The following is a 25,680-nucleotide window of genomic DNA, read 5'->3' as shown; positions in this document are numbered from 1 at the left end:
AGAAAAGTGAATACAGAAATTTGTTTACCCTCTGCTTCTATTCCCTTCTTTCCCCATCCCTGCCAGAGAAATCTTTCCACCACCTTCAGACTTTTCAGCATTAGGAAGCAATTGGTTTGTCAGCAGCACCCAGAGCAGCTTGTCCTAGTCAGGAGATCATGTCTCTTCCTCCTTCTGTTGAGGATGTTTCAGAAACCCCTTACTTCAAGAGCAGTGCCTTAGCTTTCACCTTTGTTTTGAGACAAAGTTCGATTACACTTTGCCTAAGGAAACTCATGATCTCGTGTGCTCTGAAAGATGGCTTGAGGCTTTACTTTTGCACAGAAGAACTGAGAAAACAACAGGGAAACTTTCTTAGAGTTCCTAATCTCAGAGATACACATGCACACAAATCCCAGTCTTGGCCCTCTAAGCCTACAACTCTGATATGTCAGAAAGTTTAATATAAAACCATAAAATAAATGTGTTCATGTACTTCTAGACTGGAACATTATTTTTCCTAGTAGTTGAATGAAATCACAGGCTCTCTTACACAGTACGGGGAAAGTGAATGAATTCCATAGTTCTGCACTTCATATAATTTAATTGATACTAATTTGAATTGTATAAATTGGATAAAAATTAAGGCTGCTTTTAAAAATTCTGCTACTCATGAAAAAGCACACACTGATTAATTGCACTAATCCAAATTAAACTTTGAATGGCATACTCGGCATCAAGCAACTGTAAGTTTATCCAAAACAAACAAGAAGATCCATTTGTATTTGAAACGTTGTTTCAACTAGTTTTCCTTAGGCTGACATGATTCACTACTGGCTTTGTATATACAGTTCTCCCAGATAGGCCTACATGCATAATAGGATCCATCTGAAGATCCAAAGATGGGACACGATGATCAGAGAGAACTGTAATACTAGAGAAGATGGAAGGAGACAATTAATTATGACAATTCTCGCAGCTTTGGCAGGTAAATGTTTCTGATATGAGTGCTTCAGTCATGCACAGATAGATGACACATTTGTGTGTAGGCAGAGGATGAAGCTGGGTGTGGACTGCGTGCCTCTGCAATGGGTACAGTGATAGGTTTAACTCAACACCAGTAGCACTGAGTCATCTTCTCACAGCTTAAAGCTCCTCATCATTCCCTTTACGATGCAGAAAAATCCTGGCTGGACTACCTGCAAATTTTGGCTCACCGATGTGGGGCCCAATCTGAGAGAAAGATCAACAGCACCACAGGGTTTCCATGCTCTCTCAAACTCTCCCCAGAAATCAACTGATTTATGCAAAAAGGCAATGTATACGTTCATTGCAACACTGGGCATTCAAGATAGTGTGGGGTTTTTTTTTGTCTCATTCACTCTCCTATACAATAAATACAGGTGAAAGTAAACTCTGTGGATTTCTTGAGGGTATCTTGAAAGTAAAAAAAATGAATCCAGAAAATTGGAAAATCCAAGCACATACTCTAGCAAATGGAAGAGTGTCGAAATAAAAGAGGTATCTATCACTGGGCAAAGAAGAGAGATACAGCTTTAGTTTCATAATTCTGAAATGATGTCCAGCATCTGTCTCACAGTGTGATTTGCCCATCTTTCCTACATAAATTGTTAAATTATCAACACACCAATAACCACTACAGCATGATTACAGTTGGTTCTCCCTTATCCTGAAAGGAACACAAAAATAACTGCGGCCTACCTTAACAGCCTGAGTCAAAGAAAACCCTAGGAAATCTCACAAAGAATATACAGAAGTGTAACAATAGAAAAAAATATATATATAGCTGAAGTTGCTCTAATTCTTGTACCATCCAGTGAACTATGAAATAAATTTGGTGCAAATAAATATGCCTGCAGCATAGAGGAAGACAAATCTTGCCACAGTGTAATTTCCAGACAGAATAGATGTGGATTGCCATTCTTCCCTCAGCAGACTAAGCACCTATATTCTGTGGCCAGAGCAGATGTAAGTGTGAGCATCAAGAGCAAAAGGTAATAAAGAATTAAAACTGAATGTACCAGAAGGACCAAGGCCCTAGGCTGGACATCGAGCACAGCCTTCTTTCCCCTCTTTCTGATCCTGTCCCACAGAAGTGGCTTCTGCATCAGTAAATTCTTTCAAAATAGACCCTTAGTAATGTTAGTACCCAACTCCTCCTGAAACCAACACACAAGTATGCAAAATGCTTGAAAATTTAGGATTGCCCATCAGCCAGACCTGTGTTTGCTTGTCTCATAATGCAAGAGGCAGTTAGATCCAACAAATCCAAAGGTATAAGGAAATAAGTGTTAATTAATAAAATTATTTAAAAAAAAAAAAAGAAATATTGAAACAGTGATTCTATCAGAGCTTAGAAAGAGTGAGGGATTTCTACTTAATGTAGGTTTTCCTTTATTCTGAATCAGCTGGAAATCACCACAGTAAGAGACAGATCTGAACTGGAAGAACTCTGGATCTAACATAATTACAGTTTCTAGTCTGCCTAAAAATCATGATGAAATGATTAATGAAGATGTGCCATAACTGAGACATTGCCTGGTCTCAGAAAGTGAGTCAAACCTGAAAGTTCACCAGCACTGATTTGATCAATTTGGTCAGAAAGTTCCTGAAACAGAAGTCAAGGTGAGTGACTAAAATGTGGGTAGGCAAGATCCTGCAGCAGTCATCAGATAAACCAGTTATAAACGCAGTTTGTTACAGAAGTCAGACAGCTAGCTGCATGTCCCAACAATAACACCCCCCTAAAAATGCAAAGCCCAGCTGCATGTAAATAGCGAATTCAGTTCTTCACAAACCCAGTTGTCTCTTTTGTTAGTAAAAAGCACACACGTATTATGGTGATTTGTAGAAGCCTGACTTTGGCAGTCCAACCAATGTTATCTCAGGGTTTCCTTGGGCCCCCCAGGCTCTCTCTGTGCTCTCTACACCCTCTACACAGCAGTGGGGCCATCAGCTTACTGCAAAGGGAGCTAGTTGCCTTTTGTTCTGTGCTTGCAGACGTGTGGGTGACGACAGCAGCAGGAATTATAAATACAAGTAGCATTACATACACACGCAAACACCCCCACGGGAAACTCAGCCATAGGGTAAATCCTGAAGCTTTACTTGTCATTTAGTTATTCATAAAAATCGAAGACCTAGAAATAGAGAATTAAAAAAAAAAAAAAAAAAAAAAAAAAAAAAAAGGAGACATACATCCTTGCCAAAACCCTCTGCTGAAGTGGACAGCCTCAGGGGCCGAGTTCCAATCCCTGCTTCCAACAGCAGTGGTGCTTCCCCGGCGGGGAATTCCCAAAGCGACTAAGATACCCTGGAGCTGACATGAAGCCAATAGATTCAGCTCCCATGCCAGACTTCCTCCAGCTGTCAAAGCAAGGAGTATGTCATGATAGAAAACCCCCTGTGCCCTGACTACTCCCCTCTGGATCTGCAGCAGACTGGGCAGAGAGAAGAGCTCAAGGGCTCTACTGATCATCCCTGGCCTGAGATCAGAGATGCACACAGCCCCTGCTGCCTTACAGCACTGAGCACTTCAGACAAGGCCTTGTATCAGCCTCTGGATGCCTTCTAACACCTTCCTGCAGTAATGCTTGTGTATCGCTGCTCATTAATAATTCATCTGTTGCTCTGCAATAAACTCCTCCCTGCCTCTTCCCCCTTCCCTCAGAGCCATACCTATGTAGTTATCTTTGGCTGTCACAGTACAGAAGACATCCATTTGGCATCAGCACCTTGCTGGGGTCTATAAAAGTGCAAGCTGAACGTTTAAACAAGTCCACGCCTCAGTGAAAATGAGTTGCATCTGTAAGGAACGTGGAAAGTCATCAAAAGGGGCAGCTTTTCCTGCTGATATAAGAGCGGGCAGAGAGGGATTATCTGCAAGCTGTTGTGGACCAGTGTATACCAAGGCTTTAAAATCCTGTGTGGTTAAACAATGACTCATAGCTGATCCTTATCTTGCCTGTCAACACTAACCATTGCTTTACATGCATATCATTGCTAAAGTACAGCAGAGGATCAGGAAGAGGGGCAGAAGTGAACAACGTTAATTTACAATGCATGCAGCTCATTCAGCTTCTGTGCAAAATAGATAAAATCTTTAAGCAGTGTGTATTTTACGACTTCTTAAAATTAAATTTAAATAGAACTCAAGTCTTGATTCACGCCATCTGTAAACAAAAAATTAATTGGAGGATTGCCAGCAGAACACCAGCAGAAAGTTCTTTAAAAATAATTCATTTTCTACATACACAATCTATTCAAAACAGATCGCATAAACATGCACACAGTATATTTACCTGCACGTATACACACACAAGCACAAATATATAACAGAGCACCCATCACTGCGACATCCTTTCAAACCATTTAAAAAACCTTAGCATCATTTAAAAACCCTTCTCAAGAGTTGAAAGACAGACCCAGCCTTACCTTTCCAATTCCCAGCTTCTCTTCACCTTTTGAAACCGAATCCTTGCAGCTGTCTCTATAGTGACAGTGACGTTCCAGTCCCCACAGTGAGTCGGCTGCTGGCATGGTGGCAGGTGCCAGGGCAAGATTGTCTGCACCAGATACCTCTGCAGTCTCCAGCTTCTCCATGGGGTGCACTGTTCTCAGAACTGGGTCTGACATGCTACTCGATATAGAAAACTGTTCAACACCAACCCACACCTGAGGAGAAGGGGAACAGGTATAGATAAGTGGTCCAAGAGGTTTTTTTTATTATTATTTTTCTCTTCAACAATTACTGCTACTCAGGAAATAAATGCAATAGCACTGCTGAGCGTATCTGGATAAGCTACACAGAACAAGCTAATTACAGGTAATTTCTCCCTGAGGGTTTGACAGCTAGAAGATACTTGTGTTATGAAGTTGCTGATAAGCAACATGATGAAAACCTCCTGCAATGTCCATCCACTGGCACGAGAGACCAGCAGTGAGAGAAGGATGCTCCTGGAGAGAGAAGCAAGAGGGGAGATCTTATCAAGTGCTAAGTGAGGAGCAGCAGGTGGGACCTGCAAAGGTGTGCCTTTCAGGCAGCACAGGAGGTGGCTCCAGTGGCTTTCTTTCCTTAGGAAAGAAACAGTGAGTCACTGGGGTTACAAAACGCCAGCCATTATATATAGCCCCAATCATATGTTACGATGTGTGTATCAAGCTGCTGTACAGTGCCAAAGCATACTTCCACTGCAACACATCTTCTCATGGCAGCTTATATGCAGAGAAGGACGTTCAGACCTGGGTGCACTTCCCCCCAGGTTCCCAAACCAGGGGAGATGTACCATGGAAACAGCTTCCTCTTTCTGCTACAGTGCACTGCCAGCACCTGCCAATACAGAACACTCCACAGGTGCTCTAGACAGTCATTATTACAGGGACCTTTCATAAGCTTGCAGCTAAAGGTGTCTGGCACAGTACTGCATCACTGTAACCCTACAATCCACCAGAGAGGAGATGAAGTCCAGCAGTGTTTGTGGCAGCAGGTCACACCCAGAGGATTTATTGTGATATGTTGCTGCAATCAGCTCACTCGTAATTCCTCTCTGATAAACTGATCTGCTTAAGATGTAGAGGTCCTGTTTGATCCAGATATTTGGAAAATGAAGTGAAAGAGTAGTCCTGTGTTTCCTTCTCTAAAAGTCCATGTTCTTTTCAACTAGTCAGACAGAAAACATATACCACATCACATTGGAGATGAGCTAGCCTAGTACACGTTAAATATGATCCAGAGAAGAGACGCAAGAGAAAGAGTGTATTACTAAAACTTACATTGCTGTAACGCATGTTAAAAATCTTGTCCCAGACTGCACTGTTGATATGCCATGCCTATCGTGACAAGACTTGTCATATTCTTTTCTTGCTTCTTAAAGTAGAACAGTATATCCCAAGTTAAAAGAGACCCACAAGGATCACTGAGTCCAACTCCATTTCCACATTTATTCACATTTGTCTTCTTTTCCAGCATTTGGACTGTAAATGCTTGTGTAATACAATAATGCTATAACATGGTGTAAAATACAGCAATAATAACAGAGTAGCACAATCCCAGACTATTATCAAATGAGAACAAGCCCAAAGACAGCAGTTGAATGTGCTGTGAAGCAAAGGAAAAAGCTACTTACCCTTGAAAGGCCTTAGGTATGCAGGGATCTCCAGTGAAATCCCCTCCCCCCCACTGCCAACTCTTAAATGAGGTCTGGGAAAGGGTGGATCCTGACTCCAGCCCTTCTGGTCACTCAGATGCATTGCTTGCACCTGAGCTCCCCTGGGTTGGCCCTGCCTGCCCACCAAGTGCTCAATCACTGGTCCAAACCGTGACTTTGCATTTCCCTTACAACTTAGTAGTCACTTTGTGTATTGCCCTTATCATGTTGGGTTACTCACCCATGCCCGTGGCTTTAGATGCTATAATTTATTATTTTTTTTAAGTAGTTTGAAAGAAAATAATCCAGAAGGAGCCAGAAATAACACAGGACTTAGTTATATATATACCTCCTTAAAAGTGATTGTTGCATTAAAGAGATGCAGTGTCAGTCCGCATGCTTGGTAAGCACAGAGATCATCATCTGAGAAAAACTTCATCTCTTTAAATGAAAAGAATTTTCATGCTAACAGCATCCAATGCTCAGTCCCTTCTAATTCATACAGAATTAGTTCCTATTTTGTAGCAAATCAATACAGAAAGTATTTTACTCTTAGAGAAACCAGAGATCATGAGGCTAAGAAGGGCTGTATCTCCTGTTGTCAGCAGAGCTGCACAGGTGAAAGACTCCTTTCACCAGAAGTTATAGCCAGCTCATATTGATGAGCATACCAGCCAAGGAACGTTGGGAACATCCAGGTTGTGGTTTAAACCATTACTCTAGTCTCCACAAATGTCTAACAGCAAAGATGACTGCAGGATACAAGACAGCAACACACGGAGTAGCCACTCAGTAAGCATGCATTATACCAGAGGTGTTACAAAGCACTTGGGAGCAGAGATGAGTCTCCATAGTCCACCCTGTAGCCCACATGGGAGAAGGCTTTAAAGTAACTAACACAAAAATGAAGTTTTCCTCAGAGCATCTAAAATGAAACCTTTCAGTACAGTCACGTCCAATGTGAAAACAACAGCTGACAGGTATTGAAAACAACAATACCTGTGCACGCACACCATAATGAGAAAACAAAATGTCAATGAATCTTGTACTACAGAGCAATCTGTAGTCCTGTCCCTGCCCTTGTCTAGAATCCCATCAACTCCACAAGAATTAGGATATATCTTCTTTCAATCTATAACAATCTGTTATATTTCACAAGTACTTTGCATTGTCAGCAAGATTTTATATAACCAAGGAATACACTTCTCAGAATACAATCATGTTCATGGCTGGGTACCAGATATTTCATACTGTAACTAAGTACAGCTTCAAAAGTCACCTTTTCAGAGTGACCAAAACTGCTGGAACAAAGGTGGTGGTGTTTAGAATTCTCCTCATCCCGCAAAATAAGAAAAAAACCATCTTGCCCGCTACTCCCAGCTTCCCCCCAAAATGGGAGGAATTCCTGCTGATCTGTTGCTATTGAGCCAAATCAGGATTGATTTTTAAAGAACAAGTTCTCTGGTGTTTTGCCGTTTTCATGCTTCTAAACTTTTAATGGCAACTGTTTAGCACATTTCTAATTAGAAATGCACAATAATAATTAAAATAGTTTTTTTATATAAAAAGTCTATAATTATGTCTTTTGCTTTGTTTGACGAAACTATGATTTCTACCAAAACACATGACCAGCCCTCGGGTGGTCTATTCACAGCAAACAATGTATTGTCCTGGGCACAGAAGAAGAAAGACAAGATGTGGTTTAATTGAGCCTCAGACTTCATTTACTCAACTTTTATGGAAACTACCAGTAATAACTCGTAGAGGGCACACCATTATTTCTTCTTTCATCAACTCTCCATGATCGAATTCTTCCATTATCAGCTTCTTCTTTCTCACGCATTCAGTTACATTCTACTGCTGGGACACCACCATCCTCTTTGTATGTGGGTTAAAAAGTAGGGGAGTTTGTTTCCTCACTACATCGGACACACGAAAATGCACAAAACCTATCATCAAGCTTTCCATTAGTTGGTTTTTTGTTTGTTTGTTTGTTTTCTTGGTCTAAGTTTAGTTCTAGAGTCATAGGTAGCTTGGTTGCTCTGAACCCAAGTGAATCAACAACAGATTAAAACTTCATTCCTTAGATAAAAATGCCATCTCCTCATTTCTAGATAGCTTTGATATCAGACACAATATAGTAAAGATAACAAAAGATTTTTCCCCACTCCCAGATTATTAGAAATCTTTGGAAGCGACTTTGCAAATCTTTTCAAACCTACCTAGCACAAAGCCACACCAAACTGATTAATTAGAAAACAACATTTTTATTAACTGCAGTGCCTGAGAAATTCTGATGTCAGTGGTTGTGTGTTTGAACAAATCCTGTTCACTTATGCATTACACCTACTGCGCATTTTGACAAGGGAGTTCATCCTACCAGCGATGGGATGCTTCTCACTGGAAATTAATTCTTTCTGTTCTAAGGTAACAGCATGGATGCAGGACACGATGGGAATGAAGGATCTGATAAAGAAAGATGAACTTGAGTGCTCTAGGCTTGGGGCTTTTAAGTGAATAATCCATTTCCATGGAGTTTAAGAGCCAAAGGAGATAGGGTGACTGGTGAGGAGTTGAGTTATCGTACCAAGAGTTGGCCAGGAAGGGACTCTCAGGAGTCTGCCAGCTCTTAGGATCATCCGACAGACTGTTCCCACATCCTCCAGCCACCTCCCATCATTACATTTGCGAAGATTGTTCTGTCACTGCTGCATACCTGGACAGAACAGGTAGGTGCTCTGTGCCCCTTGAGCAGAAGGTGAGTGGATTGTGCCCAGCCTGTCCAACAGCTTTCTGCTGACCTCATTTCAAGCTTACAGAGCTAGGAGGCCTAAAACAACGTATGTGCATCCTACCTGCAATGGCACAGGGCTGCTTCAAATCAATCTAGAAATACTTCCTGCCTGCAAAGAAAGAAGCTATACGGAAGCCATCATGAAAACCAGTATGGAACCAAAAGACATTCAGACTTCAGGCTTGAGTCCAATTCTGAGTCAATATGACAGTGTGGGTGGTCCACAACTTGCGGAGTCAAGACCACCACAGTTGTTCATCAGTGGTTTGATACCTGCTAAGTGTGTCTTTATTTCACAAAACAAACTCAGAACAAGCACATGCAGTGACACAATTGTGCCTGCCCCAAAAGGATTAAGATACAACACATTTTCCCACTTACATTTTCCCATTCCGCTAACATTATTGAAGAAACATTTCATTTTCAGCTGTGTTTTCAGAAAGCTAACAAGGCTCTTATGAATACATCAAAGCAAAGTCATCTTATTCATTTACACAAATGTTTCCGATTACTTTTCCTCTGACCGTTCAGACAGTGCTTTATTAAAAAGTCAGATGAAAAATTGTTTTTCAGGACCATCTCTCATAACTCAAGGTTTTGATCTCTCCCTGCATTTACAGAACATCTGTATGGTGCAAAAAAAAAAAAAAAAAAAAAAAAAATCCCTCAAAAAAAGTTACAACTCTCTACAGACTCAAGGTCTACTAGGAGTTTTTTCAGCTAGGAGCAAGACATCTCCAACAAACGTAATCAGCAATGAAAGCAGTGGGAAATACACTGATCTACACACACATGGGAAATACACTGATCTACACACACTGAAAATCTGTTCCCTTAAGGGTCTTGCACAAACTACACCTTTAGCTGACTTTGAACGGAGTCCTCAGTTGATTAAAGTGCTGATTTTGCATTATTTATGGTGATTGAAATGCATCTAAGTAGTACTTAACAATAGAATTTACACAAAGTTACTTGATGGAAAAAATAGAGGTGGGGGGGAGGGAGGTTGTTTACAAAACAAGTTACAGTAATAAAGCTGCTAGGCTGAGCCAAGAGACCTCTTAGTAAATCATTTATTCCACAGTTTGACAATATTTACAAAGGTTTTTACATGAATTATTTACTCAGGCTTTTATAACTTGTAACGTACTGTACACAAAACAGCAAAAACACATTAGAGTTACAAACCTGGGAACATACAGTTATGCAATGACAGATGGTGGAAAGGGCTCTGACAAAGGGAAGTTTACAGCTAACACAAGCAACAGCCTTTTCTATCTGTCATCAATAAAGGGATGAGGACTAGCAGGAAAATGTGATTCAAGGAAACAAGACAATTTTTCAAAAGCAACATTCTTTATGATCGCTGCATTTGGTTATTTAAAAACAAGTCTTTTGTTTTGAATGTCTGATTCTAACAACTGACATTTCAGTGAGTTACCACCCACCAATGAAAGGCTGCATGGCAGATAATTGGCAGAAAATGGCCAGAGTTTATATGAAGGAAGCCCCAAAGTTCTGCTGCCCACCACTTTAGCTTTTGGTCAACTCAATTGTTACTTTAAATCTGTCTAACAATCCTGCCCATGTGTATTAGCACCAGTGCCAGGAATTTTTGTGCACAATGCTCTGAAAGACATATTTGTTGCTTGAAATATTTCTAATTGAAATAAAGGAGGAGAGAAAAACAAGATCTTCCCTGATGCCATATTACAGATGGAGAATAGAAACTACCACAATACCTGAGGCACAGCAGAGACCATTCAGCATAGGTTTGTGAAGCTTTGTGCATCAAACCGGCTCTTACAGCTACATGTCTTAGTGCCCAGTGTTACTGAACTCAATAATGGCTATCAATATCAGATACTTTGCATCCTGTGTAAAGGTATCATGGGTTCATGGCTTCAGCTTACCTGCTCTCTTCGCGCCCAAAGAAAAAATTGTAAGAACACCTCACACTAAGCAAGTCAAAGGATTTGGTGAGAGCATCACAGCACATTCAGTATTTCTCACATAAACTTCAACCCCATGCAGCATCACAACCTTCTTACTAATTCATAATGGAAGGCAATGAGTATCCCACACTCAGTTTCATGCACAGGAAAATGTAGAGCTATAATGGAGGACAGTCAGTAGTGAAGACTTTGAAGACTGCAGGGACACAGCATCATCACACATCCCCTTCCCATCCGTCAATCAGATTCAGATATGACATGCAAGGGATCTTTTCCTCCTTGTTGACCCAAGAGTTAAGAAGTATTTAAGAACACAGACCATGAGCATAGGACTGCTGAGACCCTGACATAATGCCTAAAATTGGATTTTGGTCAAGACCTTCACCAGTGCAGGCTGTATAACTGAAGCTCCAACTTCCAGTTAAGTGCCTGGACATATTACCACAGGGACTGAGCTCATCAGTAGCAATGTAACAGCTCTAATTCCTCATGCAGAAGCTCTGAGCCCCCTACTTTTAAATGAAGAGTAGAAAAATAATATAATTATATACATTTTGCTGGCTGAAGAAGCCTCTCTATTTTTTTTCTTGAAGCAGTTTGATTTTTCATCTCAGAACAACTTCTAAAATCACTCTTTGGATAAAGAAAGGGGCAAGGATTATTGACTTTAGTTCACATTTAGAAAAGCCTTTCCCTAAAACAACAACTTTGTTTTGGGGGATTGTGTGTCTGTGTGCAACCAAATTCTTACCCTCACAATTTTGGTCTAAACTATTGGGATAGGAATTCAAACAAGAATATTCACCAACACTGCCCACCATCAAAGCAAAACCAACAGATCCATGTGGAAATTAAAGATAAAAGAAAGCATCAAACCAAAGTTCTAACTAATAGAAGACCCAAGGACTCTGTATGGGTTGATTACAAAACCTGGCTGGACATCACATAGATGAATTTCCATGCCATAGATTGTACAGCAGAGGTTGTGATTAAACAGGCTAGTAGCTTATAGCCAGTGATTATACAGACAAAAGACATTGTCTTGTTCTGCTATGTCAAATCAACATTTGGTTTACAGATAAAAGATTAGCCACAAGCACAGAAACAAGTACAATAAAACTGAAAAGAGTAGAGAAAAAGCAGGAAAGAAGATCAAAGATATTGAATGGTTTCTGTCTAAGAAACAGTTAAGTGGCCTCAAATTATTTGCCTGCAAAAGAGATCTCAGGAACATATGAAGAAGATCTATAAGCTACCAAAATGGCGTGGTAAAAAAAAATTTTTCACTGTTTCTTCTAGTTCAAGAACTGCCAGTAATCCAATGAAAGTAGCAGCTAGTAGGTTTGAAACAAACATTATAGTATATACTGCACATCATACACTTAGGTAGTTTCTGTTACAACATGTGGATTTTACAAATATATATGGGCTAAGAAATGGGCAAAATGCTTCCTGGTAAAGAAGCCAATCCAAGCCTTTGCACACAAAGACATCACCATTTACTCAAGGAGCCATAAGACAGGTAGAATGAAGAAAGGTTCAAGAGGTCAGAGTCACTCAGCACATTTGCAGGATAAGAAAGTAAGGAGAGAAAGAGCAGGGGGTAATTTTTCTTCTTGCATAGAATCATAGAATGGCCTGGGTTGAAAAGGACCACAATGATCATCCGGTTTCAACCCCCTGCTGTGTGCAGGGTCACCAACCAGCAGACCAGGCTGCCCAGAGCCACATCCAGCCTGGCCTTGAATCCCTCCAGGGATGGGGCATCCACAACCTCCTTGGGCAACCTGTTCCAGTGCATGTCTTTAACTCTTTTATTTTTAAATGTGAAAATTGAGCTTGATGGTTCACACGAGTCCAGATCGAAGAAGAGGAAGGAATGCACTTGTTAGAGGTAGCTACCTATATCAGAACTAAGAGGATCTCTAGAAACTAAAAAGCCTCTCAACTGCACTGCTACCTGAGCAGATAAGAGAAAGTAGGATTTGCACAAGAAGATACCTGCTAGTTTCTCTTTTTTTTACATGATGAGTTTTGCTGAGAAAGTGTCAGTTAAATGACAAAAAGCTCTCATCACTAACTAAAGTTCACAAGCTTTAGTTAGTTTTCCTTCAGATCTTAGCATGCTGTAGGTCTGATAAAAATAGATTTTCTTCTTTCTTTTTTTTTTTTCTTTTCTTTTTTGACACTTTCAATTAGGTTTTCTTCCTGCTGGCTTCTGAGGATCATTCCCTGGAGGCAGACGTACGTCCCTGCCCTCGTTAACTGCTTCTGAAATATTACTACACTTTTCAGGAGCTCTGCTATTGACTGAACTGCTCCAAAGTCCACTCATGGCATGAGGTGGACACGTGCACCTTGGAGAAGTTGCTGTTCCAGAGTATTCCCTGCCTACTTGGAGAAGGGAGATAGAATTGTGATTTGTAACTGGTCAAAGTATGCAGAGCATCCACACCATGGCACAACAGAGGAGCCTGACTGTTTAAGTGATTTCAGCAGAAACTGCAGATGCTCTCTCTTCATTGCCTTCTCCTGAGCTGGGACAGGCATTCTCATGCAATCCTAGATCACATAGTAATGAGTTACAACATCAGAGAGCCCTCAGCCTAAAGCTTTCAAGACAAACCTCACAAACACTTCAGAAACTCAAGAGTATTTGTTGAAAGAGGTTATTTCAGGGTTAAGTTTAAAAACTGTGGGTGTACAAGTGATACAAGTTCACTGTACTCACTGATGTTAAAAAATCTCCCCATGTGAAACTTAACTTACATCAGATGAAATTCTCACCCAGTGACTGTGCCAGAGGCTGTGAACACAGCCAGAGACCCAATAAGAAATTCATATATTTTTTCCTATAAGGAAACATCTATCTATTCAAATTCTTCAGATAATGAATTTCATGCTTCTGATAGTATGATCTAACACTCCTACAACACTGGCTACAAGGATGTCCTTTTTAATGGGGACTATCTTTTACTATTTTAAGTTCCTTGTTTTGGTGGGAGTATCTTGGTGTTTGATATTGAAATAACTAGTTATTACAAAGACAAACCCTAAGACAATACAGAATCAAACTAATAATAATTGCTTCCAGTAATAAGCTATCCTAAAATGAGTTCAAGTAGAAAGTTAATAAGCTGTAATTTTGATTGTTGATGCTCTATAGGAATAATGTTTTTAAAGAAAGCAGAAGTAAGTCATATAAAGCCCTTTTTCACCCCAGGTTGGACTGTAAGTCTGTGTTAATGTCTGTGTTTATTTCTGTGTAGTCGGAAGGAAAGGAATTTGCCAAGAGATTTTAATCCTGTAAATAATGGTTTCATTAAGAACCATACATGACTCCACAGGGAACTCTAAATATTAAGATTGGTAATAAAATCATTAGTTGTTCCAAGTTATTCAGCATATCACTGAGCCCTAAAAAGTTAATGACAGTTAGTTAAGAGCCAAGTACAGATGGACCAAACGTTAGCTGGTTCATTTAAAATGGGGTTAGAAATAGTTCTTCACGGTGGGGAACAATCCTCAACAACAAGGCAATGAGCCTAAATGCTTAAAGAGCCTTTTTGATCACTAATTTCTAGCCACAGTCATAAAACCTTTTTGTGAGGTCCAAGAGTTAAGGTCCAAGAGTTAAGGTTTTGAATGCATAACAATGAACAGTAAAAGCCTCACAAGAACATTAAATAGTTATTTAAAAAATAAAAAATTGGTCTCTAGATCTCAAACCCTCCAAGTTTCCTAGAACATGGACACTGAAAATTTACAGGAGCCACTCTCCCTCCTGGAGAGCCTGAGACAAGATTTTACATACGGATCTGTGTGTAGTGAGTACACATGTGCACACATACATGCAGGCAAACAAAAATCATCTGGATCCCAGAATCTCCAGTACCTCAATTGCCATACAGAGTGTTCTCAGCACACGTTTAGTCACACGGAGTTGTCCAACCCCAGCCAAACCATCAGTGTGGGCACAGATCCCAAGTCGGTACCCTCCAGAGGATCCCCACACTCTCAGCCTGACCCTGCTTTCCATGGGGAGAAGGCACTGTGCCAGCATCTCTGGAGCAGAGCGGTGTGGGCAGGCAGCCAGCACAGCTGCCTCCCTGCACCACGGGTCCCCCTCACACCTGCTGCCCACTACTGCCTGAGGGGACAGCCCACACCAGCAGCCCCTTTGGGCTGGGAGGAGGGGTATGGTGGGCTGTTCCAAGCAGAGCGGCTGGAGGTGACTGGGATGGTATGCCTTGCTGTGCCACTCAGAGAGCAGATGTCATGGGTGGGTGTTGAGGGAGGGAGGGTGGTCACCTCGTTGGCTTTCCTCGGTATTAAAACCCACACGCTGCTCCCATCAGGAGGAGGAGTTGCAGCTTGTAGACAAGAGCATCCCCTTCTGCAAAGCTGTGAGAGGGGCTTGTTCTCCATTTCTGTGCCAGGTAAAACCATGCTCAGGCCCCAAAGGCTGGCAGCAGCTCCTCTGCCCCTTGCTGCAGCATTAATGCAGTCAGTGTGAGACACAGCTGTGGTAGCACCATTTTTTCAACCATAAGAAACCAACAAGGTAGTACTACTTGCACAGCAGAAAAACACCATCGGTGCTGTATGCTGCTGGTGTTTTCAATTATTTTGAATGCCCCTGGCAGTGAGACGAGTAAATAGCACACCTCTTGTCCCCAGCTATGTTTCCACTTTTTTTTTTACAGAGAACTTCTTCTATAGGAGCAGGCAGAGTGTGTCAATACATAGGAAAGAAAACAAGATTCCCTTAACTCCCCACCTGCTTCCTTCATCAACTTTTCTGAATATTCCTCCTCCTCAAAGACCATGTATTTTTTTTAATCTGGCCTTCACGATTCAGAGTATGGATACTATCCCCATTAAACAAATGGGAAAAAAAATTTCAGTGACAAAATTTGTTTTCTGGTCTCTTACATACTACTCTTAGACATCAATATTTTATCTTATTTAAACATACACACACAAAAAGCCATTAAAATGCCAGTCCCAACATTAAACAACGTATTTTCCTCATTTCTGGAAGAACACATTCATCTAAGGACCCCAATCCCAACAGATAATATCTACGCTTCTAGCTCTGTACATATCCCTGTATTAACATTTCCATTCTACCATTCAGCCTACAAAAATATCTTTCAGAACTACTGCATTAGCAGGCTTCATAAGTGCAATGACAGTGCTGCTAAATTAAGTATACTTTGGGCTAATTTTATGTTTTTATCACAATACTGGAGGAATATTAGGAAGCCATTATTTTGTCAGCTTTCTCATTTAGCAAAGCAGCTTCAATTTATTAACAGTGTGGAGGGTGAATGAATCAATATGTTTCATTGGGCAATGTGTCATTTGTTAATCGGATATTGATGAGATTATTGACGCACAGCTAATTAATCTCAAACCCTGCGCTAGCCTTCATATGTTTCCTTAATTATGTTCTTCATCTTAGTCTTCCAACTTTGGCATGCAGACGCTGGCTTGTAGGCAGTGAGTGAAGTAAGCTGTCAGAGGGTCTTTCCACACATTTACAATCCCTTGGCAGCAAAATTATTTTCCTACTTGTAAATAGGTATCAAACAAATATTTAATAATATTTGCCAGAAGACTGATATTGATTTGGCAGGGAGTCGCTCCAAATTAGCTTAGCAAGAGATCTTGCATCAGAAGCGGCATACTTAAAAAGATAAATCTAATGAGCATTAAATAATTATGGAACTATAAACCTGTAATCATTGGGAAGTACTAAAATTGCTTCTCTGCAGTCGTTATCATTGCACTCCCGGCTGAAGAGACCTAATGTAACGGGATTTAGTTTTTCCCCTCCTGCTGCACAAAGACAAATGTTTTCTCAGGGCTCTTATTTTCTTTTGCCAGTTGGCCAAGTTTAGCAAAAAAGGAAAAGAGCCTTTCTAATGAGATATTAAAAGACAGGACTAATTTTGCAGGGTGTGACAAGGGTCACACGCCCTAATTTCACAGGGTGCCCACAGAGGTCTGGGTGAGGAGCGGGCAGGGAGGGTTGGTTCATTTTTGAGCATCCCCTTCTGGCTGAGGGCACAGCCCTGTGGTGGGCTGCAAAGTCCTGCCAAGAGCTGTTTTGCCAATTTTAGCTGGAGTCAGCTGAGGACACTGGCATTCCCGGCGCCACGGACAAAGGGAGCTGTAGCAACTCAGCTCCATGGGGTGGCACCCGCCTGGAAACCCTTTGTGCTACCTACTCAGGCACAATAGCTTTAGAAGATGTATCATTTGCATCAGGCTTATTATTTTCTTATTTTTTAACTCACAGAAACACTACCAATGGGACTCAATAATGACGTAAATCCTGGTAGGGCTTTTGATAAGTAAAATAGAACAGACCAGCTCCAGCTGGATAAGGGTTCTCTTTCTGAAGGGTGGGAACATAGATGCTGAATACATCTTTACTTATGAAAAACATAAATTCAGTTTATCTGCCCAACATCTCCAACACGTACCTTAAACATTATAAAAATCATTTTTCTAAAAATAATAAACTATCAGCTGTCAGCTCTTAACAAGAGGACAAAGAGTTTGCATCCCCCTCTTCTATTCCATGCCTAGCTCAATTACTGAGAAGAAGGGAGGAAAGAGATTTCACAGATGGGGACAAGGTGGACTGGTGCTCCTATCGCTATTGATATCTCCAAAGAGATCACCTGGCGTATGCTGCTCACACAGAACTAACTTGAACTACATTTAGAGTCAGGTAAGAGGTCCTCTGGGGTCTCTTTGGTAAAGACTTTTTACCCCTGCCTACAGCCACCAGAACATACCTTACAAAATCCTCTGCTGTTGCAGAGGGCTATGGCACTAATTACAAGTCCACTGTAATAGTGTGTATGAGTAGACCTTACAGCTTTCAAGACAGGCATTGCAGTGCCCCAGGACTGTATTTACAAGCACTTGGAAAAGGCATTTTTCTCTGGATTAGGTATTTGTTGCCTCAGACTAGCAAGGTATCATGCTGGTAATTCAAACAGCCCTTTCCAGACCCCTTCCAGATATCCCTGAGCCTTAGGCTTCCTCCTGGCTATCTGCACAACAGCCATGAGGAGATGAGGAGAGGGCAGCACATCTGATACCCCGAGCCACAAGCCTCCCTAAATACATGAATTAGAATTTAAGGGTAAAGGAACTAGAAACAGTCCTTAGCATTCAAAAACAAATTGTTCCAGTAGTGTGTTGTGCAGCTGTGGGAATACACATCATGTGTGCTTATATTGTGTGAGAACAGGACTATCGTGTTTCAGCAAGCAATGCTGCACCTTATTTAAAAATAAATAAATAAATTGGGCTTTAAAAATGCTGTCACAGGACTCTCATTTTGTATATACTGAAAGCAAGCCAAGAAAAAAGACACAACAACTGCACAGCACAGTTTCTTGCAAGCCAACCAAATATATCTAAATGTGTCTTATCTTAGAGTCAGTGACTTCTCCCCTAAAAATGAAATCAATGCCAATTTTATTCCATGTTTATATCAATCCTTCTAAAGGGAATCAATCTAAATCTTAGATAAACACTGACTTTGTCTGTAACCTTCAGCACTGTACCAATATTTACAGCTGTTCAGTTCATTTTCTTTCATAAATGTTGACCAACAGGTTTATGCTGTGATTTAGTCCAGTGCTGAGAGAAAGAATGATAAAAATTTCATTTGATATGACACCACAGCAGTAATAGTCCTAATTGGCCTTTGTTTTTGTTTGTCATCTATAATTATTCTTTGCATAAATTATCACGTTTGACTGCAGTGCTTATGATCAGTGAGTTCTTTAATACGCCATTGCAAAGATCTTTGCTGCAATATATTTACTCAGTAAATTCTAAATCCAATCTGAAAATGATACAAAGATATTTTTAAAAAGCTTCTAGAAATTATGAAAATAAAATGTTCCTGAGCTTCGTATCTCAGCCAACTGTGATCTGCACAAAATTCTGCTCACAACAGAAATCACAGCATCCCCAAACAATTAACCATTGCATGCCAAATTAACCAACCCACGCCAAATGCAGCAAAATGTTCAATCCCACTCTGAAATGGGAAAGGGAAATGAAACCATAATGTGAAAATAATAACAAATATATATATAAAGAATAATTTAAAATTACTTTGATTTCTCCAAAACCAGTTTGTGTTCTTGACATTATCTTTTCAACACAACACACTGTAGTTTTTGCATCAGGTTCTCAAAGCTGAGGTGAAATTGGCAGCAGTGTTTCCTGTGGACATACCAGCCCTGGGAGACAGACACCCCACCCAGGTGCCCTTCCCAGCTAATTGAGTTGCCTCACAATTAACATGGTGTTTTCAGTTTACCATCTACTTTGCTCCCTCAGAACTCTAACACAGGGCTATATTCAAACTACAAGCCTTAAGATAGTACTGCTGCCTCTAAATAGTGTTTGACTTCCAAAAAGCTGCTTGCAGGTTCACACAAATATCCCATACAATTTCTGTATCAGGGCACCGTTCTCTGTTTCCTATGTACCTCCCCCTCCCAGATGCTGGTGCTTACCTGACTCTGTGTATCTGCAGTGTTTCAAGATAGTTGAGAGCCGTTACTCTATTAACAATATATATGTATGTATATCATAATTCTGTATCACTGTGTATAGAGTCATTCCATTCTTAATCCCCCGTTCGTGCCCAACTTATTTCAGGTTTGCACCAAGGACAAAATAGCAGCTCTGCATACAGATGTGCTTGAACACTTCATCAGGAAGCCAAGTATACACACACTGCTTCTAAATAAAGACCATTTTACATTTGATCTGAGGATTTAAAAATCAGAGTCAGAACTGGAGGGCAGGTCATTTTCAATTTTACACCTGTGTCAGTGTTGTATGTTCTACAACAGAGCTGCTCCAAAAGCAGGGATGACAGCAGAATCACACCCTATCTGTGCTGCTTTTCTACAAACAAAGCTCTTTAATACTCATCCTCTAAATTTCCCTACATGCTGCAGATTCTACCCACTAAACCCTACATTTTCAAAGTCTATTCTACATTTTCTTAATTCTAATTAAACAAATCTTAATCTTGACTTTAATGGCTGCAATTATGATACTTCATTATGTTAAATGTTAGTTGCAACATAAGAATAAATTGTATAAACAGTTTAGCTGCAATTGCATGGAGTCTAACTGTACATTACTCATTAACAAGATGTGGGTAGCAGCAATTATAACATTTCCTCCTAATGTCCCTATTTATTGAGTCTCAGCAGCAAGCCCCCTTTTCACAACACACACTGATTGACGATAGCAGCTTTTGTACTTGTGAAGAACAGGCACAGTAACCTGCTGTGTGCCTGTAACTCAGATCGATGGAAGTACACATTAGCTCTTAGCCTCACAGGCCGGAGTTCTTGAAGGTCAAAATAGCCATCAGCATCACTGTAGGGTACAGAAATCATTTCACAAATTGTGAACAAAAACAACACAACTTGCTTTGCAGTTTGATTATTGTTTATAGATACAGCAAGCCAAGAATTAAAGCATAGCCTTGAGGCAGCGTAATTATTTACAGCTGAAGACTCATATCATTATTAGCGTGCTCCTAATTGCTTGAAGTTATATCAATGTTAGCTGATTTAACACATTTTTGATAAGAGGCATGGAAATTGTTTTCTCTGCATATGGAATGCTAGATGGCTTCTTTATTTTTAAGGTCTTCTCTCCTCCTGTTCTGTCCAAAATGCCCCTTGTTTACCATTGGAAAAGGCTCCACACCCATAAATCCTCTTTTATTCTGGATGTCTATAACCATCACTGCAGTGTTTTGTTATGTTTCTGTGGAAACATATATTTGAATCTAGCTGGACTACAACCATACCAGGTTTGGGCTTTTACCAACCACAGACCTGACAGTTCCACAACAACACCAACTAACTAGAGAATAAATCACATTTTGCATTGGGTGGCATACCCCAATCTTTCACTTTTCCACACAGTATCTCAGCTGAGAGAAAGCTGTGCTAATCTATTGCAAAAGGCAATATAGAAAATCTCATGGACTCAGATGGCATCTGCCTAGGGCCTCACATAGACCATTCTGAAGACAGACAAGGGTTTTCTAGTGGAACATCACTGTTAGAGAGAAAACAAATTAGAATTGCTATCAAATCAACAAATGATTTGGGAACGTCTCGTTTCACCTGGCCTGTAATTTGCTGCTTAATTTGTTCTTTTCATTCAAAGCAGAGGAGTAGTCAAGGGCTGACATAGGCAAAACCTTGAATCACACCAGGAGAGGTGAGTTTTTTCTAGTGAGGAAAGGAGACAGGGACTTTTTGGGAGACCATATAGGGAAGCTGTTGCAGGACCTTCCCACGCCAGCAGTGCATGGAAGTTGTTCTGGTAACCATAAACACAGCGTTTCTGAAGTTGAGAGCATTCAACTTCTGCAACTTTTAAGACAGTCCTGCTCACTCATTCTAATGCACTACACATTCTTCAAGGTAAAACAAATTCAAATAAGGTTTTCTTTTCCTTCTCTAACTTCCTTCCCTTTCTCTAATTAGAGCACTTAAATTTTAATCTACTCAACAGATATTTCTGCCTCTGGAGTTGTGCTGCAGGCGGTAGGAAGGAAGATGCTATTTTCCAATTAAAATCAGAGAAAGGCAGTGGGTGTTGTCCATGTGCCCAACGTGGTTTTCAAGATACCCTACACAACAGTGTGGAGACCTTGAAGACTTCGCTTGATTCACTAAGAGAGGTGAGGGGTGAAATCAACAGGATTGTCATTGGAGATGAACCGGATATTAGCAAATAAAGTCACCATCCATGTTACATACAGACCTTTGTCAGCTTACAGAAACAGTCCTGTGATAGGACAGGCAGGGATGCTGGCAGTCCCAAGCATTCTTCCACTTCTTCCCTAAGTACAGGCTTAATTTTATGTGCCAAATTCATAGTTCAGCACATTCTTTACTGAACAATGTCTCAACTACCTGAAGATTCATTTAATTGGACTAATTCATTTATAGAAACGCAACAAAGACCATGCCAAATAATTACAGACTGGGCTATTTTAAAATAACAATCCAGCTGCTGGAAGTTACAGCATCTGGCTACTGACAGGGGTGATGCTATCTGAATTATATATTACAGTTTCCAGCGAGCAAAATCTTCCATTTTTGTCTGTGAATGGGGAAATAAAAAACTGCAATAGCGTGTGAAACTGTCATAACAGCTTTTCACAGTTAAGACACATTAAATTACCAGCAATCAATATCCTGAGAAAAAACTTAAAAGAAATAGATTTGCTAGGAAGGAATAAAGAAGTACATCCAGTTTTAACTTGGAGCTTTAGTTTGCCCTGTGCAAGAGAACTCACAACAGATGAAGCTGAGAGAAACAGGGAAAAAAAACCCACAAACCTACAGACTGCACAAGGGACTTTGCCTGGGAACAAAAGAAAAGAACTTTTAGGGATTAACTCTTATGAATGCCATGATATGTGCACAAATAGAAACACTAACTAAGGGAGAAGTTTATGCAGGCCAAGTAAGAGCATGTCTTGAGGCTGCAAAGGACTGACTCTTTGCTATTCCTCTCTCATAAGCTTAAAAGCTAAATGACCGTCTGTTATTCCTCACTAGATGCTTCATAGTCTTGGCATCTTATAAATGGATCTTCTGCCACCTGGTCTTATTTTCTGAGACAAGAAATAATGGATTCTGTGATGACACGTGGGTTTTCTGCTGTGTGACTCATGCACTTCGTACTTTTTAACAGTTTTTGTTTTCTGATTCTAGCTGGAGTTGCATGACACTCAAAGTCAAAGACAGCTAATACAGTAAATGGAAACTGCTGTCAGTATGAACCAGATTAGTCAATCCCTATAGCACAAGTGAATTTCAGATAGCAGCTCAAGCATGACCACTATGATCACAGCCTAGTGTTTATGTATACACAGAAATAATGAAGCGGCCTGGCAATTACTGGAAATACATTCCTCAAGCTTTCAGGCTATGCCAAGCTTAAAATTGTGGTCAGATCATGTGGGAGAAACTAGATCAACTTGGATTGCACTGCAGCAGTTGTAATTGAATTGTATATTTTGCCTTTCTATAAAACTTCCAGTGCTAAGTGCACAGCAGTCTAAACGACTGTGACATATAGCACTTTCCATGCCTTTCAATTTGCAAGTCTACGCTGCAGACTCACGCACATCGCGCCAGCACAGCAAACCACCATGCAGCACCCTGCCTTACAGAGGCCGCAAGACTGCCAAGCTCAAAGCTCACAACAGCCAAGGGAGGAACCGCTGCAATTTGCTGATGAGCAGAACACACAGGTTTGGAGCACAATCCAGTCCTGCCCACGTCAACAGGAGTTCTGCTGCTTCCTTCAGATGGGCTAGGGTCATGCCTTCCAAGTTTGCACACACCACTGAGACTCTGGTGCTTGTAACATTGACCCACTACACCGGAGTTCATCAAATAAGACAATAAATCCCAGCTCTCATCACCCCCCCAACCACACTGACTACCCTCTCACCTAATATTGGAAGATCTCTCCATTACAGCACCCTTTCTATACGCAGTAGAATTGTTAGAATCATAGAGCAGCTTGAGTTGGAAGAGATCCAATAAGGATCTGTGAATACACCACCAGCTACCACCACCATTTTTTTTACTGGAAATTAAAACCCTAAGACTAATAGCATTGTCCAAACACTCCTTGAATTCCAGCAGCCTGGGGAGCCTGTTCCATGCCCACCTCACTCTGGTCAAGAAAATCTGCTATGAAGACAGTTCCTATGAAGGAACTGGACTTGTTCAGCCTGGAGAACAGAAGGCTGTTGGGATGCCTCTCCGGGGCCTTTCTGAATTCAAAGGGAGACTGTAAATGGAAAAGAAATCAACTTTTGATAAGGATAGATAGTGATAGCACATTTATTTCCTAGCACTTTATTTCCTAAAGTATACACACACCTAAGAACTACAAAGTAGAAGAAGTAAGGAGAGGCTGCTGTCCCACTGCCTGCAGTGGGTCCCATACTACAGGGCCATCCCATGGCTGGCATCTGCCCAGTGCTGGCTGCAAGTGCACGTTGGGCAGTGCGGGGCTGCCCATGGCTGCCAGTCCAGTGGTATCATCTTGGCCACTGCCGTCCTGGCCATCACAAAACATGCACAAAGGAAAGGCAGGGTGGCCCAAGGAGCCTGCAGCTGGGATGTTTCTGGGGCCTGCGGGAGCTCCTTGTGAACGGAGTCAGGTGTCAAAGTGGGTACCCAGAATCTGGCTGCTGCTCAGTGGCCGCGTGGAACAGGGCAGACCCTGGCAGGCTGTGAGCAGGGCCTGCTTGTGCTCGGGGGGGGTGTCTTCCTTGGGGCGCTTGGCTGGCAGGGGTCCCATGAGTGCTGCTGACTGCTTGCCTTCCAGCTCTGCTGCCTGCAGGCTCCTCTTTGGCCCAGCAGCTGCTCCCCATGTGAGCTGAGCACCAGGGCTGCTCTTCTGGGGGGATCTCATTCCGTGCTTCCTGCAGGGCAGGACCAGGGGCAGCCACGGCACTTCTTTTCTGGGCTGCTCTTTGCTTGCAGTGTTGCAGCAGGTGTGGGTAATTTGTCTCCTGAAGAATGGGCTAGAGTATAGCATTAACTGGAAAAGTACAAGAGTTAGCTGCTGTCAGTGTGGGGCTAAAGGACAGCAAGATACAGGAACTAGGAGTTTTTTCACAGCTGAGAACAAATGTGGGCATTAACAAGGTTTATCAGTGGCTTAGTTTCAGCTGGGATGGAATTGTATTCTTCAGAGTGCTGGTATGACGCTATGGTTTGCTTCCAGGAGAAAACCAGTGTTGATAGCACACCAATGTTTTTAGCTGCTGTAAAGAAGTACTATACAGAGCCAAGGCCCTCCTCAGCAAAGGGGCCAAGGAGCTGGGAAGAATCAGGATTAGGACATCTGACTTAAACTTGCTGAAGGGACAGTCTATGCCATATGACATCAAATGGAAGGAGTCTTGGAGGGGGTGGGAGTGTCCTGGGCTTGGTTCCAGGGTTGGTGAGCAGCTTCTTATGGATCACTTATTATACTTATTCACATAGGTATATAGGCACAGGCACAACTATTATCCTTTTTCTTGTCTCTTTCCTAATAAATAAGTTCTCATTTTTTTCCTCGATTCTCTCCCCCATCCAACTGGGAAGGGGGGAAGTGAGCAAACAACTATGTGGAGCTGAGCCAAATGCTGGGTTAACCCTCAACTGCTGGTCAATTCAGTCCTACCACATAGCCTGACTACATCAAGATACTTTGTGAATGTACTGTGAGTGCCAATTCACATAGGGAACAATTGATGTACTTACTTTCCTACTGCTAGCAAACACCACTTCTTCAGCCAGAAACTCAGGAAGCGAAGGAGATCTTTCCATGGCCCATGAAACTTTCGTGAAGCCATAGTAGTTGAGCTGGTGAACAAAGCTCTTCATGCTTGTACCTTGTACCATCATGCTTGTACCACCTTGCCACAACTTTCTTTCACACAGTTATTGAGAGTGATAAGGTCTCCCCTATGCAAACATTATATACGTTGATGTTTGGGGGACACTTGCAACACTGGAATGAACAATTACCCTCCATTCTAAATAGAAGTTCCCAATTCTGTGATAGATGAAAATATCTCCTGCCACTTCTAACCTTGTTTCCAGTATTTCTAAGCTGTAGTATCTATAATGGTTAACAATTTATCCAATTTTGGCTGTTGAAGCAATCTTCCTAATTTTTTCTT

At 41.3% G+C, this 25,680-nt stretch overlaps 1 pseudogene; it reads right to left on the bottom strand.

Moving 5' to 3' along the window:
- Positions 1-23,947: 23,947 nt before the first annotated feature.
- Positions 23,948-25,411, bottom strand: LOC122178608 (annotated as a pseudogene).
- Positions 25,412-25,680: the final 269 nt, after the last annotated feature.

The sequence above is a fragment of the Lagopus leucura genome, unplaced genomic scaffold (assembly GCF_019238085.1).
Source record: "Lagopus leucura isolate 7727_CA_CO unplaced genomic scaffold, USGS_WTPT01 Super-Scaffold_100002, whole genome shotgun sequence".
Lineage (NCBI taxonomy): Eukaryota > Metazoa > Chordata > Aves > Galliformes > Phasianidae > Lagopus > Lagopus leucura.
This window is presented reverse-complemented; position numbering and strand designations above follow the sequence as displayed.